Genomic DNA, 16640 nt, shown 5'->3' with positions numbered 1-16640 from the left:
AGTTGCACAGTAGCCAGATTCTCAGCTTTCTCAATTGCCCAGAGTTGGTGGACAGGGTCCCCCCAGTCTTTTGGGGAAGACAACACCTTCCCTTGCCTGTCTTACCCCCTACCCATGATTGTATGTTTTAAACATTTTCCACCACGGAACTTGAGGACAAAGCAACAATTCTGCAAGTTGTTGGACTTGATGTGGGAATTACTGGCTGAAAAATCTGTATGTCATATTATGCAAGAGATCAGGATAAATGAGAGTGATGTTCCCTTCTGGCCTTAAAATCTGCAAATTCATTAACGTGATACAGCTTCTCTGGATTTATATGGGTGTAATTGTGGTCAGAATCCAGGCTATTGTGTTCAATTTTAGATACTATTGTACTGAAAGAACAAATAACAGAGAGATAGGACCCAGAAGGAGGCACAAGTAATTATAAAAGCTCTAGGAAAAATTGAAAGTAGTATGATTTGAAGAGAATCAATATCAATCAACTTTTCAGGATGCTGAAGAAGATAGTGTATGTAAGTCTTTGCAGTCATATTAAACTTAAGTAGGTGAGTGCATGGGACTATGTACAAGACAAAAGCAGGAGAATGCTCCACCAGAAGTTCTGGAATTGCTCATCCAGAGAGAAAATGCCATAGCTGATCCGAATGGGCTTTTCCGGATTTAATACAAGTAGAGTAGAGTACAGTGGTAAATAATAACAGGTTTCTTCTACAATATGAACCAAATCTGCTGGTAAGTGGGTCCCACGGGTAAGGTTCTACATCAAAGACCACAACCACATAGATTATCTCTGCTATAAGATGGGAGGCTGCGTTTTAGAAATGGCATAGAAAGGAACATATCTGAAGGCCGTATCACGGGCCACCTTCACTACCCAGTATCCACATGCTAAACCCAGCAACTGAAATTAGACCAAAGTATTACAGATTATTGTGTGCTGCAGGTAAGGTGCCTGGAAATGCAGCAGCTCCTGAGCCCCCCACCATGTAAGGGAAATGATTAAGTGAGATATAACCAGATGGGCCTAGCATGTCTCCACTCATAAAACAGGCCTTTGAGTCCTTTTATCATCCTCGTAGCTCTTCTCTGCACCTGCTTCAGTTTGCCTTTTTACAAGCTGAATGACCAGAACTGTACATGGTATTACAAAGGAGGCCTTATCAGCGCATTGTATAATGGCATTAATACTTTTCCATCTTTATTGGAAATGCCTCTGAGGATATATTTGCCTTTTTCACTGCTGACATCAAACTGACATCAAACTGGCTCTGTCATCCTATGAGGAACCCATAAAACCAGCTCTAGCTGGATAACCAAATGCATATGAGTTCCCCAAGAGAGTGACTGCAGTTGGTGAATGTGGAAGCAGGAGCTATCTAATCAAACAATAGAGACAGTACCAGTATGATATATGGAAAAGTCTGTTGAGTTCTGGTGCCCACATTTTAAAAAGGATGTGGGCAAACTGGAAGGGTTTCAGAATAAAGCAACCAGAGTGATCTGATATCTGCAAATAATGGCCTTCTATTAAACCAAAGATGAGCAACCTAGACAAATGAGTGAACTGCAAGAGTGGCCCTCCCTCAACATAAGAACATAAGAACATAAGAATGGCCATACTGGGTCAGACCAAAGGTCCATCAAGCCCAGCATCCCATCTGCCGACGGTGGCCAATGCCAGGTGCCCCAGAGAAGGAGAACAGAAGACAATGATCAAGTGATTTATCTCCTGCCATCCATCTCCTGCCCTTGTTATGAAGACTAGGGCACCATCCTTTATCCCTGGCTCATAGCCATTTATGGACCTAACCTGCAAAAATTTATCAAGCTCTTTTTTAAACCCTAATAGAGTCCTGGCCTTCACAGCCTCCTCGGGCAAGGAGTTCCACAGGTTGACTGTGCGCTGTGTGAAGAAAAATTTCCTTTTATTAGTTTTGAACCTACTACCCATCAATTTCATTTGGTGTCCCCTAGTTCTTGTATTATGGGAAAAGGTAAATAATTTTTCTATATTCACTTTCTCCACACCATTCATGATTTTATATACCTCTATCATATCGCCCCTCAATCGCCTTTTTTCCAAACTGAAAAGTCCCAGTCTCTCTAGCCTCTCCCCATATGGGACCCTTTCCAAGCCCCTAATCATCTTAGTCGCCCTTTTCTGAACCTTTTCTAATGCCAATATATCTTTTTTGAGGTGAGGAGACCACATCTGCACGCAGTACTCAAGATGTGGGCGTACCATAGTTTTATATAGGGGAAGTATGATATCTTTTGTCTTATTATCGATCCCTTTTTTAATAATTCCTAACATCCTATTTGCCTTACTAACTGCCGCTGCACACTGCGTGGATGTCTTCAGAGAACTATCCACTATAACTCCAAGATCCCTTTCCTGATCTGTCGTAGCTAAATTTGACCCCATCATGTAGTACGTGTAATTTGGGTTATTTTTTCCAACATGCATTACCTTACACTTACCCACATTAAATTTCATTTGCCATTTTGCTGCCCAATCACTCAGTTTGCTGAGATCTTTTTGTAGTTCTTCACAATCCCTTTTGCTTTTGACTGTCCTGAACAACTTGGTGTCATCTGCAAACTTTGCCACCTCACTGCTTACCTCATTTTCTAGATCATTGATGAACAAGTTGAACAGGATCGGTCCCAGGACTGACCCCTGGGGAACACCACTAGTTACCCCCCTCCATTGTGAAAATTTACCATTTATTCCAACCCTTTGTTTTCTGTCTTTTAACCAATTCCCGATCCATGAAAGGACCTTTCCTCCTATCCCATGACCACCTAATTTACATAAAAGCCTTTGGTGTGGGACCGTGTCAAAGGCTTTCTGGAAATCTAGGTATATTATATCCACTGGGTGCCCCTTGTCCGCATGTTTATTAACCCCTTCAAAGAATTCTAATAGATTAGACAGACACGACTTCCCTCTGCAGAAACCATGCTAACTTTTGCCCAACAATTCGTGCTCTTCTATGTGCCTTGCAATTTTACTCTTTACTAGTGTTTCTACTAATTTGCCTGGTACTGATGTTAAACTTATCGGTCTATAATTGCCAGGATCTCCTCTAGAGCCTTTTTTAAATATTGGTGTTATATTGGCCGTCTTCCAGTCATTTGGTACCAAAGTGGATTTAAAGGATAGGTTACAAAGCACTGTTAATAACTCCGTAATTTCACATTTGAGTTCTTTCAGAACCCTTGGGTGAATGCCATCTGGTCCTGGAGACTTGTTACTATTCAGCTTATCAATTAATTCCAAAACCTCCTCTAATGTCACTTCAATCTGAGTGAGTTCCTCAGATTTGTCGCCTAAAAAGGCTGGCTCAGATTTAGGAACCTCTGTAACATCTTCAGCCGTGAAGACTGAAGCAAAGAAATCATTTAATCGCTCCGCAATGGCACTGTCTTCCTTGATCGCTCCTTTTATATCTTTATCATCCAAGGGCCCCACTGCTTTTTTAGCAGGCTTCCTGCTTCTAATGTATTTAAAAAACATTTTACTATTGTTTTTTGAATTTTTGGCTAGCTGTTCCTCAAACTCTTTTTTGGCTTTTCTTACTACATTATGACAGTTAATTTGGGAGTGTTTATGTTCCTTTCTATTTTCCTCACTAGGATTTGACTTCCACTTTTTAAAAGCTGCCCTTTTCTCTCTCACTGCCTTTTTAACATGGCTGTTTAGCCATGGTGGTTCTTTGTTAGGTCTCTTACTGTGTTTTTTTATTTGGGGTATACATTTAAGTTGGGCCTCTAGTATGGTGTCTTTAAACAGTTTCCATGCAGCTTCCAGGGATTTTAGTTTAATTACTCTACCTTTTAGTTTCTGTTTAACTAGCTTCCTCATTTTAGTGTAATTCCCCTTTTTGAAATTAAATGCCAGAGTGTTTGACCGCTGCGGTGTTCTTCCCAACACAGGAATATTAAAAGTTATTATATTGTGGTCACTATTTCCAAGCGGTCCAGTAACAGTTACCTCTTGGACCAGATCCTGCGTTCCAGTCAAGACTAGATCGAGAATCGACTCTCCCCTTGTGGGTTCCTGTACTAGCTGCTCCAAGAAGCAGTCATTTAAGGCATCAAGAAATTTAATCTCTGAATCCCGTCCTGAGGTGACATGCACCCAATCAATATGGGGATAATTGAAATCTCCTATTATTACTGTGTTTTTTATTTTGATAGCCTCTCTAATCTCCCTCATCATTTCAGCATCACTATCACTGTCCTGGTTAGGTGGTCGGTAATATATTCCTAATGCCATATTCATATTAGAGGAATGAATTGTTATCCATAATGATTCTATGGAACATTTTGATTCCTTTAGGATTTTTACTTCATTTGATTCTATATTATCCTTCACATATAGTACCACTCCGCCACCCGCACGACCTGTTCTGTCTTTCCGATATAATTTATATCCCGGTATGATAGTGTCCCACTGATTTTCCTCATTCCACCATGTTTCTGAGATGCCTATTATGTCAACTTCCTCCTTTGATATGAGGTACTCCAGTTCACCCATCTTATTAGACAGACTCCTAGCATTAGTGTAAAAGCATGTTAGAAAACTACCACTATTTATATGTCCGCCTTTCACAGACGCGTTGGATTTTTTTATGCACGATTGTTTCACATCTGATCTTGCCCATATATTATTTCCCACGTTCCCTATCTGACTAACTTCTAGGGAATCCCTGTCTATGGAGCCTCGTGTAAGAGAAGTCTCCGTCCGATCCAGGTGCTCCCCCGCACCAATCGGCTTTCCCCCACCTCTTAGTTTAAAAACTGCTCTATGACCTTTTTAATGTTTAATGCCAGCAGTCTGGATCCACCTTGATTTAGGTGGAGCCCATCATTCCTGTATAGGCTCCCCCTACCCCAAAAGTGTCCCCAGTTCCTAATAAATCTAAACCCCTCTTCCCTACACCATCGTCTCATCCACGCATTGAGACTCTGAAGTTCTGCCTGTCTATCTGGCCCTGCGCGTGGAACTGGAAGCATTTCAGAGAATGCCACCAAAGATGTTCTGGATTTCAGTCTCTTTCCTAGTAACCTAAATTTGGCCTCCAGAACATCTCTTCTACCCTTCCCTATGTCATTGGTACCAACATGTACCACGACGACCGGCTCCTCCCCAGCACTGCCCATAAGTCTGTCTAGATGCCTCGAGAGATCCGCAACCTTCGCACCAGGCAGGCAAGTCACCATACGGTTCTCCCGGTCATCACAAACCCAACTATCTATATTTCTAATGATCGAATCCCCCACTACTAAAACCTGCTTCTTCCTAACAGCTGGCGCTCCCCCCCCCGGAGAAGTATCCTCGGCACGAGAGGATACAACATCACCCTCTGGAAGGAGGGTCCCAACTATGGGATGGTTTCCCTCTGCTCCCCTTGACTGCTCTCCTTCCCTGAGCCTTTCATCCTCTGTAACAGCCTCAGGACTGTCAGATTGGAGGTGGGACAGCCGTACTATGTCCCGGAAAGTCTCATCCACAAACACCTCTGCCTTCCTTAGCTCCTCCAGTTCAGCCACCCTGGCCTCCAAAGCACGCACTCGGTCTCTGAGGGCCAGGAGCTCCTTGCATCGAGCGCACACATACGCCACCCACCCACAGGGTAGGTAGTCATACATACTGCACTCGACACAATAAACAGGATAGCCCCCCTCTTCTTAGTGAGCTACAAGATTGTCATGACCAATATGGTCTCTGGGGTAGGATAGTTTTGCTAACTGCACTTGTGTACCTAGAATTTGTGGGGAGTGCTGATTGAACGGTAGCACAATTGAATGGTAGCACAACTGATTGATTGAATGGTAGCTTTGACTGGATGCAGAGGGAGCATGCAGCTCTCAGAGTCAATGTGGTGTGCAATCAGAACGCACTGCGTGGGTCACTTTCGTAATGTTAACTGGAAAAAACACTATATGGACAGGAATCAGCAAAATCCAGCAATCCTTTCTGTGGGTGACAGTAAACAAAATGTCTCATAGGCCACACATAGAACCCCGAAGGGCCACACCTGGCTGTAAGGCCTCAGGCTACCCACCACTGTATTAGACACTAAAGAAGCTCAATATATTTTGGTTTGTCCCAGAGAAGGATAAGCAGTGACTTAATCACAGTCTATAAGGAGCTACTCGAGGAGAAGACTGCTGATGGAAGAGGGCTCTGCCATCTATCCTACAAAGTGACATCAAGAGCCAATCACTGGATGCTTAAGATAGATAAATTAGCAAGAAATAAAGTGTAAATTTTTATTCAGCAGGATAAATTACCTTTGAAAAAACTTACTTGGGTATATGTTGTCTTCTCCATCACTTGAAGTCTTTAAATCAAAACTGTAGCTCTTTCTAGAAGGTAAGCTCTAGATCAAATAGCTATTGTCAGCTTGAGGCAGGAATCACTTGGACAAATTCCATGGCTTGTGCTATGCCAGAGGTATCATCATACAGTAAACCCTCACTCAAGTCAACGAACCCCAATTTAGCAGATTTCAGAAACAATGGACATCTGTCAGTCCCCTGCCCCCCCACCCCATCCAAAGAAAGTAAATTGCTGGCAACTCACCAGAGCTGCCAGAGCCACTGCCACAGCTGGGTCCCTTTGCATGACTAGGACTGCTGGAGTGGCTGGGTTCGCCACCATGGCTGGGGCCACCACAGTGGCTGGGGGAGCTGCCACGGCTGGGGCCACCACTGCCACTGGAGCTGCCACATGATCCTTCCATCAGGAATGGGGCACTTGCATGGGCAGGTGTCGCTCATGGTACATGCTCCACCCCTGGTGGGAGGAGCATGTGGTGGCTACAATGGCGGCGGCGGCCCCAGCTGATGCAGCAGAACCAGCTGCTGCAGTGGTCCAAGCCACAGCGGCGGCCCCAGCCACGGTGGTGGCTCCTCTAGTGGTGGCAACGGCTCCAGCTCCACCAGCTCAAGCAGAGGTGGCAGCTCTGGCGGCCCTGGTAAGTTGCCGTCATTTATTTGGGAGGGAGCTGGGAAGGGGGCAGGGTGCTATAGTGTGGCTGTGGGAGGGGGCAGGGTGCTATGGTGAATAGAAGTATGCGGGGGGAGGGTGGAATTCCTTCCTGATGCCACATATGGCCATGACTTAGACCTTGAGCATGTGAGCAAGAACCATACAAGCACCTGAGACACAGAATGTTTCATGCCATCTGGCTTACACTACCCAATGTCTCATCTCCCATGGTGGCCAGCTCTGATGCTTTAGGGTAAGGTGTTCAAAAAATCTTGCATGCTAAGATGTCTACTGCAGTTCCACATCCCTGTGTACATGTTATTTCTCTTGTTCCCCAATTTTCACCTCAAATAGAAAGAGGGAAGAGAGCTTCTTTCTATGACCTAAATGGGATGGGACAAGATTTGATCTCCAATGGACTTGCCCTTAATAGTATTAGGAGTTCTACTCGTTATAAGACAAGGCTCTTTGTGTATTTAAAGTTTGAATGTTGACTTACAAAAGGGTAAAAAAGATGTATGTGTTGTGGGGGGGGGGAGTTTTCTGCCCATACCTACCCTGTGAGTTGATTGCTGCTTATGCCTTCTGTTGCAACTCTGGGATTAGGAAGCATTGTAGGTTCTTCTTGTAAATTAGTTCATCCACGCACAATGAATGTAGGATAGAATGCAGTGAGCCTCGCCTGGTTTATCGCTTCCACAAAAAAAGAAAATAAATGTATGCAACTGGACTGGTTTTAAAAGAAGTAGGTGTTACTTGGGCTCTGGTGCTTTTTATATCCTAGGGAAAGATGCTACTTAAAAGGAAAGGCTAAACTCATTGAAAAACTGTTCCCTGCTCAATCACTCCCCTGGCTTAATTTAAGTGTAATGGCCATAGCTTGATGCTCACAGTTACCAGACTAAAGAAAACCTCTGGAACTATTAGCAACAAAGAAAATGAGTCTTCTCTTCTTTCATTATGTTTAACAAATGAAAAGGGTCTGAAATGAACATGCATAATGCTCATTAACCATTATCTGACCACCCTCCCCACAAAAAATGTAACTTTTGATTCCATACTAAGCATGTAGCTATAGAAATAAATCCTAAAATGAAATGTACACTCTAGAATCAGATTAGATTTTGTAAATTGTAAACAACTGGTGTATGTTTGATTGATGAACAGCTGTAAGGGAATGGACAAAGCCTGAGAATGACTCATCTGCCAAATCTACATAGAAATGAGAAATTGCACCACATTGCTAAAATGTAGAAAATCAAGCATGTTATAAACTGTGCATCCACTGGCTGAATCTATATGGGAAAAAAAAAAAGATTCCATAATACTAGGAACAGGCTGTATTACGAAAAAGTGATAGGAGTGTGCTTCTTGCCATGGAGAAAGAAAAGCAGGGTGAGACAAAAAGCTGAAAGTTATTGAGGGTAGGAGTGGTTGTAAGTCCAAGATTACAAAAGGTTGAAGATGACCTGTGAATTTGCTTTTCCTTCAAAGCAGACCTAAGCCTCCTCTTGAAGGAAGGTTAAGAAATTATGTTATTTGCAGCTAGAATGCCCAGACATCTGCCACTCTGGCCACATTCAGCCTACCAGAGGCTTTTCTTGCAGCTAGAGCCTCTTTGGAGATGTCCAGGGTGGAGAGGGGCAAAGCAGTGGCTTCTCCCCAGTGCCATCAGCAGGGCCTGGTCCTTGTCTCCTGGAGCCACAAATACTGTAGGAGCAGGGGACCAACATGAATTTCCCACCTTCCTGGGGATGGTGGGGCTCAAGCTTCGGGCTTCAGCCCTGGGGTGGTGCATGACAGGCTCTGGCTATGTAGCAGCAAGTTGCATTCCACGGGGCTTGAGGCTCTGGCTTCAGCTTTGGGTTCACCCCCACCCCCTGCCCAAGGTTCTGCTGCCTCCTCCAGGCACATCCATACAGCAGGACCCCAAACTCCTATCCTGGGCTCAGCCCCCACCCCCACCCCCATTGCCCCTGGGTTCCTTACTCACCTCTCCGTCCACAGCTCAGCTTTTCCCCCAAGTTTGTCAGGCCTGAGTAGGTCGATCGTGAATATCTCTTTTCACAGGCTCCCAACCAGCTAGCAAGTCTGCTGTGAAAACACATTATTAGCAATTATACAAATGTCACTTTTCTCTGTAGCAAACTTACTAAATAACAATCTAAGAAAAGCAGCCAACAAAGGAAAACCTGCACAGCCCCTTGTTAGTGTTTCTATTCTGTGTTTGTCAAGTAAAGAATAGAGACAACTGTACATTGTTGTTAATTATAAAGTCATCAAAAACACTACATGACTAAATTACGGTGATTTGGACATGTATATGTGAATGTTTATTTGTTTTTCAAAAAAAATATTTTAAGGAAAATTGTCAGAGCAGCCAGCAGCAGGACTTGGTGGCTGCACTCTGAGGCCACCAAAAAATCTGGTGTGAGAACTCCTTTGCTAGTGTTTATCACAGAGTCCACTTGGGGATACACATCTCATAGAACTTGAAGGGACCTCTGGAGGTCATCAAGTCCAGTCCCCTGCCCTCTTGACAGGGCCAAGACCCTTGTTCTTTTTTTTTTTTCCAATCTATTTGCCCCAGACCCCTAAATGGCGTCTTCAGAGACTGAGCTCACAATGGCAGGTTTCGCAGGCTAATGCTCAAACTACTGAACTATCACTCCCTGAGCATGGTGAATAGTCACAGAGGGGTAGCCATGTTAGTCTGTATCTTCACAAAACAGCAAAGCAAGAAGTGGGTCTGTCCCACGAAAGCTCATCACCTAATAAATCATTTTGCTAGTGTTTAAAGTACAACATGACTGCTTTATTTTTTATCCTGAGCATGTTAAACATAGATGACAAGGACATCTGCATTTGTCTCTCAAACCTAGAGGAAACAGTGAGGTCCACAAAACTCAAAAATTCTTAGCCAATCCATGTGCTCCTCTAGGTTAAATTCTTATAACTCAGATATAGTGTGCGTCCTGAAAGGAAGCGCTAGCAATGCACCATCATTTGTGTCTTGGATAATTCACTGAAAATATTTCTTTGAAATAGGAAACTCAGATATTTGCTTATACAGTAGGGTCTCAACATTTGCAAGTGCGACATTCATTAATTCAATTATTCACGAATGCCACTTCCCTGGGGCTCTGGGGAGGGAGAGCCAGCAGCCGCCATTTCCCCGGGGCCCCCGTATTCACGAAAATCAACATTCACGAGGGTTCTGAACATGGAATCCTTGTGAATGTTGTGACCCTACTGTGCACAACTTCTGGTTTTAGTTAAATATAATACGTTGCTTGGTCTAGGATGTTTTCTTTTACAGAAAAAAAGTAGTGCAAGCAGAAAGGTGTGTTAGCTGCATTAAACTAAGGGCTATTAAAAATAAGAATAATTACACAGAAGCCTTATTTTGACCTCTACTTTTCCCAGTGTGCACTGTCTTCTCTGCGGGCCCTGTTCTGTAAAGCACAGGGCACCCTCAAGTCTCACTTGACTACTTCTGAACTTTCTGCCTGCCTTTGTTACTTGCACGGTGCCAAGCACATTGTTTGCAGTGGACAAATAAATAATAATTATACTTAAATTACATAAATAACAGCCAGCATAAAAATCCCGCAGGAATGCCTTGCAATCTGCCACAAAGACAACTCCTGAAAGCATGGCGGGGGCTAAAAGTAACTGGAAGTTCAGCTACAGGCCCCCACAATAGATAGATCTCCATTGCAGTGCTGCCACGGAAACGGATGATAGAAGCAGCAAATATGTAGAACACCCATGGAGGGAGCAGAATTGCACAGCTGCAGTTGCTACAGTACCTGTGGCTACTTGCTAGGGTATGTCTCAGTGCGTCTGTGTCCTGGCTGGGGTTCTCAGATCTCAGGTCCCGATTTGGCCAGGGAGGTGGTGACCCTGACCATTTCCCATGCTGGGTCCCTTACTTTCCTCTTGAGGACTCTCTTGTTAACACTGACATTGCAACCACCCTTACCCACACGTACACTTGCTGCAGCTGCCTCACAGCAATCTTTTATGCTTACTGCCTCTTCTTCTGAGCCAAATAGCCTGTTTAATTGGAATTCATGCCAATTTAGGCAGCAGTAATTTCTGTTTGACTGTAGCAATCTCTTTTTACATTTTCTGTGGGACATGATATGACCAGGGGAAAGGGTCTTATCCATAGATTACTCTTAATTTTCATAGCTCGGTTCTTCCACAAATAGGGCTTCCCTGAGGGTCCGTCCAGTCCTATGGAATCAAATAATCAAGAGTCTCAGAGGGTAGCCATGTTAGTCTGTAGCTTCACAAAAAACAAGCAGTCCAATACCACCTGAAAGCCTAACAGTTTTATTTATTTGGTAATTAGCTTTCGTGGGTAAGACCCACTTCATTTGTCTGGCCCTGTCAATCTGTTTCTTTACTTCTCCGAGTGGGTAATTACATTTTATGAATACTTCGTAAAGATCTTATAATTTTCTCTGTCAGGGGATTTGAAGGAGATATGTTTGTATTTGAGGGCCAGCCAAATACCCAGAAGCCAGATACTTCATGATAGGCCCAAGCAGGAAAATAACAGAACACTGCTTGTCATCACCTCTAGCCGCCATCTTAAACCCCTCCAGCACATTACTGAAAATCTACAGACTATACTGGAACATGATCCTCCACTCTCACAGGCCCTACATGACAGGTCTCTTCCTTCCTACAGACAGCCACCCAACCTCAAAAAAATACTCACCAGCAACCACACGCCATACCACAAAAACACTAACCCAGGAACCTATTTCTGCAACAAACCCAGCTATGACCTTTAAAAAAATCAAAATTTGCCACTTGAGTATTGTGATGTGGGGGGGGGCAGAGTAAGGCAGCTTACAACAGTGCTCTTGCCAGCAGGGAGTTAATGAGTGCTGCAGGGTGGCAGGACAGTGAATCTATTGGCAGTTTGAGAGGTAGCAGGGGTGTCTGGGAAGTGAGGGCTGAGGTGCTGGGAACTTGTGGTTTATGATCCCTAGTTTTTAGGCAGCACTCCACTCTTGGTCCAGAACCTCAGGTCCTGGCTGCCAGAGCTCCACTCCTGGCCTCGGGCTGGGGGTCCTAGCTGCCCAGTGAAATGGGACATGGATCCTGCCTATCTGGCCCCATGCAGCAGGGTCCAGGGTTCTGGAGTCTGGGTCCACTGATGGCTGCCTGACCCATGCAGACAGACCCCAGATCTGGCTGCCTTCTGCCTGGCCCCCAAGTTGCCAGAGACCACATCCAGGACTCAACTTCTGGCCCCACTTTTTGGAGAGGTCTCTGGGCTTAGGGACTGTGGGAATCTTGTGGTGCTTTGTTTCTCAACCCACAGTTCATGTAACACATTGTGGTCCACATAAGTGGTCCAATATAATAAACAGGTTGAGAACCACCTGTCTGAAGGCATCATGCCTAGGATCAGCTTAGACTTTTGCTGCTTTTGAATTTCTGTGTGAAATAAATCCATTCACTTTGGCCCCTGTTGTGCTATGGATCTTTTGGCATGCCCTTGCCTCTTGTGTTTCTAGACCTGATATTTTATAATTCAGTGATCGTGGATTGGCTAAATCATACAATGACATGAATCAATTAGTTAAAAATGCTGAAGCATGTTTGCTAAATTCCCATCTGTACTGTCACTCTAAACCTCATGCACTTGGTCACTGTTACTGTCTCACTTCCTAATACTCCACTGCTTTCAGAATTGTTTGTGTTTCTTTTTGATTTGCCTCTTGAGTAAACAGTTCCTTATCTGTGTGAGTTACTGCAGTTTTCTCAGTCCTGACTAAACCTTTCTCTGACTTCTGGGTTGCTTTTTTTGCTTACCCCATATTAGATTGTTCCACTAAAGAAATCAAGCCTTTCTCTAACTATCATCCATAATCACAGGATTCACCTTCCACTGATATTCTTCAATATATCAAAAGTGAAAATCAGCTTACACTCTCATTTTTCAAAGTTGTTTTTAAATGTCATATAAAATATTGTTGACACGACCTACTGTATGCAATAGTATAAGTTTCTCTCTGTTCTCATACCTTTTATCTGTTTTATATACAGCTCTGCCAGATTTTTACATGGAAGGTACTTTAAAAACTTCCATCTGTAGTGTATATTTATATTAAAGCCTATGAGAAACAGAGAGCTTTACCTCTGTGTGAGATTAAGATGTTTTTGTCTCCATCACACAGATATCATCTGAAATAATGAGGGCATGTAATTTCTTTTGTGCTTCTGAAGCTCACGAGTTAGAAACAATCTTTGATTTATAAATGCTGGAGTGTACGATAACAAAAGGTGTTTATAACATGGGGGATGAACTACAGTTTCTCAAGTAAATCTACGTTTACTGTCTTCTTAGAGGAAACAAAGCAGGGAGTAATAGTGGCAGTTCCTGTGTCCATTGCACAAAGTACTAGTCTTGTATTTGTAAAGTAATAATAATAATACATGAGCTCCCATCTACACACTTACGGCAAAGAGAGAGCCTTAATAAACACATTTATTTTTCCCCCTATGACATTCAGAGGCTTGGACAGTTGCTTATATATTATAGGTGAGGAAACACAACATTTTATTTAGGTTGCCTGATACTTCCCATTATAAGGCCCTGTTTTTAGTTGCTTGTAATATTGCCAAACTTAAACCATTTGGGCTGAAATTTTCCGTACTGGGTTTGTCTCAGGCTGAGCACACTGGAAAGTTCCAGCCAGTCCAGTTCTTTCAGAGTATAAGGTTAGAAGGAAAAAAATCATTATTTTGACCAAATTGAAAATTTCTGGGGATAATTTATTTGAAAAACATCAGGAGCCTCCTTCTTTGGACCAAGGACTTGAAATTTGAGAGGGGAGTGTACTTTGTCTGGTTTTGGGATCTGTGTTAAATTTTGCCCGGTTATAATCACTTTGAAAACTGCAGCTCACTCATGTTCAGAGATTTCTTAGAGTATAGCAACTAAAATCACCACAGCTGTGCATGCATTGGACATGTCCAGCCTAGGTCTGTGCATGACTGTCCCAGCAATTACAGCTCTGGGCTGCTTTGAGTCAAGACAGGTCTAGAAACCAAAACCAAGAGCAGGGAGCCTGTCTCGCCTATATTCTTAATGAGCCCATGTCAGGCCCAGCTCTGTGGAGGAGGAAACTGCGCAATTTGAATTCAGTGCAGACAAAAACATGACTAAGGGAAGGAGGAGAATAGATTGGCACAAGGAGTATGGGGAGAGATTTGTACTGGAATATGTTCTGGTGAGGAAGGAAATGGGGACTAGGAGCTGATGAGGAGACTGGAAGCCAGGGGAAAGAGATTGGGATTCTGATGGACACTAGGACGGAGACTAGGATGACTAGGTAACTGTGATTGGGACACTTGAACTGGCTGAGCAAGGATACTGGAAGGATATTGAAACTTGTAATGGAAGAGGGGAATAGAAGAGGGCTAGGAGCCAATTAGTTAAGAGAGAGACTGAGATCAGATGAGGTGCTGGGGCAGAGTAGACTGAGGCTTTATCTACACTAGGCAGGTAAGTCAACTGGAGATATGGAACTGCATAGCTAGAATCAATTTATCTGCAATCGACCTACCTGGCTGTCTTCACAGAGGGAGGTCGATGGGAGAAACTCTTCCGTTGACTTCCCTTACTACTCACAATATTGAGGAGTACAGGGCTCGGCTGCTGACCTCAGACAGTTCAATTTCATGCTTCTCTACTCGACGCATGAAATCGAACTCCCAAGATAGACCCTGACTGGGTCAATCATCGTCTAAACTAGCCCCAAAACTGTCCAAGCAAGGAGACTGAATTAACAACCTCAGGGCAGAGGAGAGACACCTGATGAGAGGCTGTGTGAGGAGTGGACTGGGATAAGAAGACGGGGGGCGGGGTTAATAAGATTAGACAAAGAACATACGGAGGCAGACTGGTACTTGCAATCAGGGGGTATCAGGAAACTGAGGAAGGCAAAGAGAAGAAGAAATCCCTTGAGATCAAGACTGACAAGAGACAGATGGATGAAGAGAAGAGCCCATGAGGAAATTAGTAATTCTGTCTTCGGCACAGGGTTTGAGTAGTGTGTAGTAAATGAGGTCTGGAGCCACATTCTGAACAAAGAAAAATGAAATATTGAATCAGCACAATCCATCTTGTTCACTGAGTGATAGAGAATTCCTGAGGAAAAAATAGTATTGGATTATTTTAATTATGTAATATTAATGTAATAATGGCTACGTCTACACGTGCAGCCAACATCGAAATAGCTTATTTCGATGTTGCGACATCGAAATAGTCTATTTCGATGAATAACGTCTACACGTCCTCCAGGGCCGGCAACGTCGATGTTCAACTTCGACGTTGCTCAGCCCAACATCGAAATAGGCGCAGCGAGGGAACGTCTACACGTCAAAGTAGCACACATCGAAATAGGGATGCCAGGCACAGCTGCAGACAGGGTCACAGGGCGGACTCAATAGCCAGCCGCTCCCTTAAAGGGCCCCTCCCAGACACAGTTGCACTAAACAACACAAGATACACAGAGCTGACAACTGGTTGCAGACCCTGTGCCTGCAGCATAGATCCCCAGCTGCCGCAGAAGCAGCCAGAAGCCCTGGGCTAAGGGCTGCTGCCCACGGTGACCATAGAGCCCGGAGGGGCTGGAGAGAGAGCATCTCTCAACCCCCCAGCTGATGGCCGCCATGGAGGACCCAGCAATTTCGACGTTGCGGGACGCGGATCGTCTACACGGTCCCTACTTCGACGTTGAACGTCGAAGTAGGGCGCTATTCCTATCTCCTCATGAGGTTAGCGACTTCAACGTCTCACCGCCTAACGTCAAAGTTAACTTCGAAATAGCGCCCGACGCGTGTAGACGCGACGGGCGCTATTTCGAAGTTGGTGCCGCTACTTCAAAGTAGCGTGCACGTGTAGACGCAGCTAATATGTAATAATGCCTATGCATTAGGAGGGAGATAATTAGGGTTGCACAGGCAACCTTAACTGTAGTATTTCCTAGCTTCTTAGTGGTTTACTGCACTCAATACATTTTTGATGTATTTTGTATCCAACATATGTAAAATCTCTCTTGACACATACACACTGTGCATTGTCCACCATTCCAATATCATGAGTTGTGGTGTGAATTCTTCCCAGCTGCCCAGCATTCAGTCAGCTGGGCAGGATTGTAGAGGACTGACCCATCCCAAAGACCCAATGCCTGGCTGACAGCTCTATTGTGGAACTCAAGCCAGGGAGGAAAAAGCCACCCCTTAGGTCAAAGATTCAACTCTTGCCACACTCCCAAATCAAATAGTGATCTCTCTCCTCCTTCCCCCACCCCCTATCTGACAATGAGGGAGTCCATCATTTTTACAAGCTGGGAAGTCCTTCCTCTCTCCTGCTATGGTGTTTCTGACAACCACAGAAGGATTAATTTGTACAAGGCCTCCTGCCTCCCCAGCAACCTAGCAACAGCATCACGCTCTTCAGGTACAATCCACCAAGAAGAGTTTGGTCTCATGATGTAATGCTCACATATAGGCTGCAGTAGCGTTGTGGTAGGTGGAGTTTCTGTGGAACAAGTAAGAGCTGGAATTCACCTTCTCCAACCTACTTATGCAGCATCAG

At 44.1% G+C, this 16640-nt stretch overlaps 1 long non-coding RNA gene across 1 annotated transcript in view; it reads right to left on the bottom strand.

Annotated features, from left to right (window-relative positions):
• LOC142008549 (uncharacterized) overlaps nt 1-9106 on the bottom strand; it is a 56667-nt gene extending 47561 nt beyond the window's left edge. Inside the window, exons 1-2 of the long non-coding RNA XR_012644175.1 lie at nt 9003-9106; nt 7567-7702 (exon numbers count right to left, since the gene is read on the bottom strand). This is a non-coding gene — a long non-coding RNA (uncharacterized LOC142008549). The remainder of the gene's footprint in view (nt 1-7566; nt 7703-9002) is intronic.
• Between the last annotated feature and the right edge of the window lie 7534 nt (nt 9107-16640).

This window comes from Carettochelys insculpta, chromosome 2 (genome assembly GCF_033958435.1).
Source record: "Carettochelys insculpta isolate YL-2023 chromosome 2, ASM3395843v1, whole genome shotgun sequence".
NCBI lineage: Eukaryota > Metazoa > Chordata > Testudines > Carettochelyidae > Carettochelys > Carettochelys insculpta.
The sequence above is the reverse complement of the archived record's forward strand: the minus strand, read 5'-3'. Positions and strand labels throughout refer to the sequence as shown.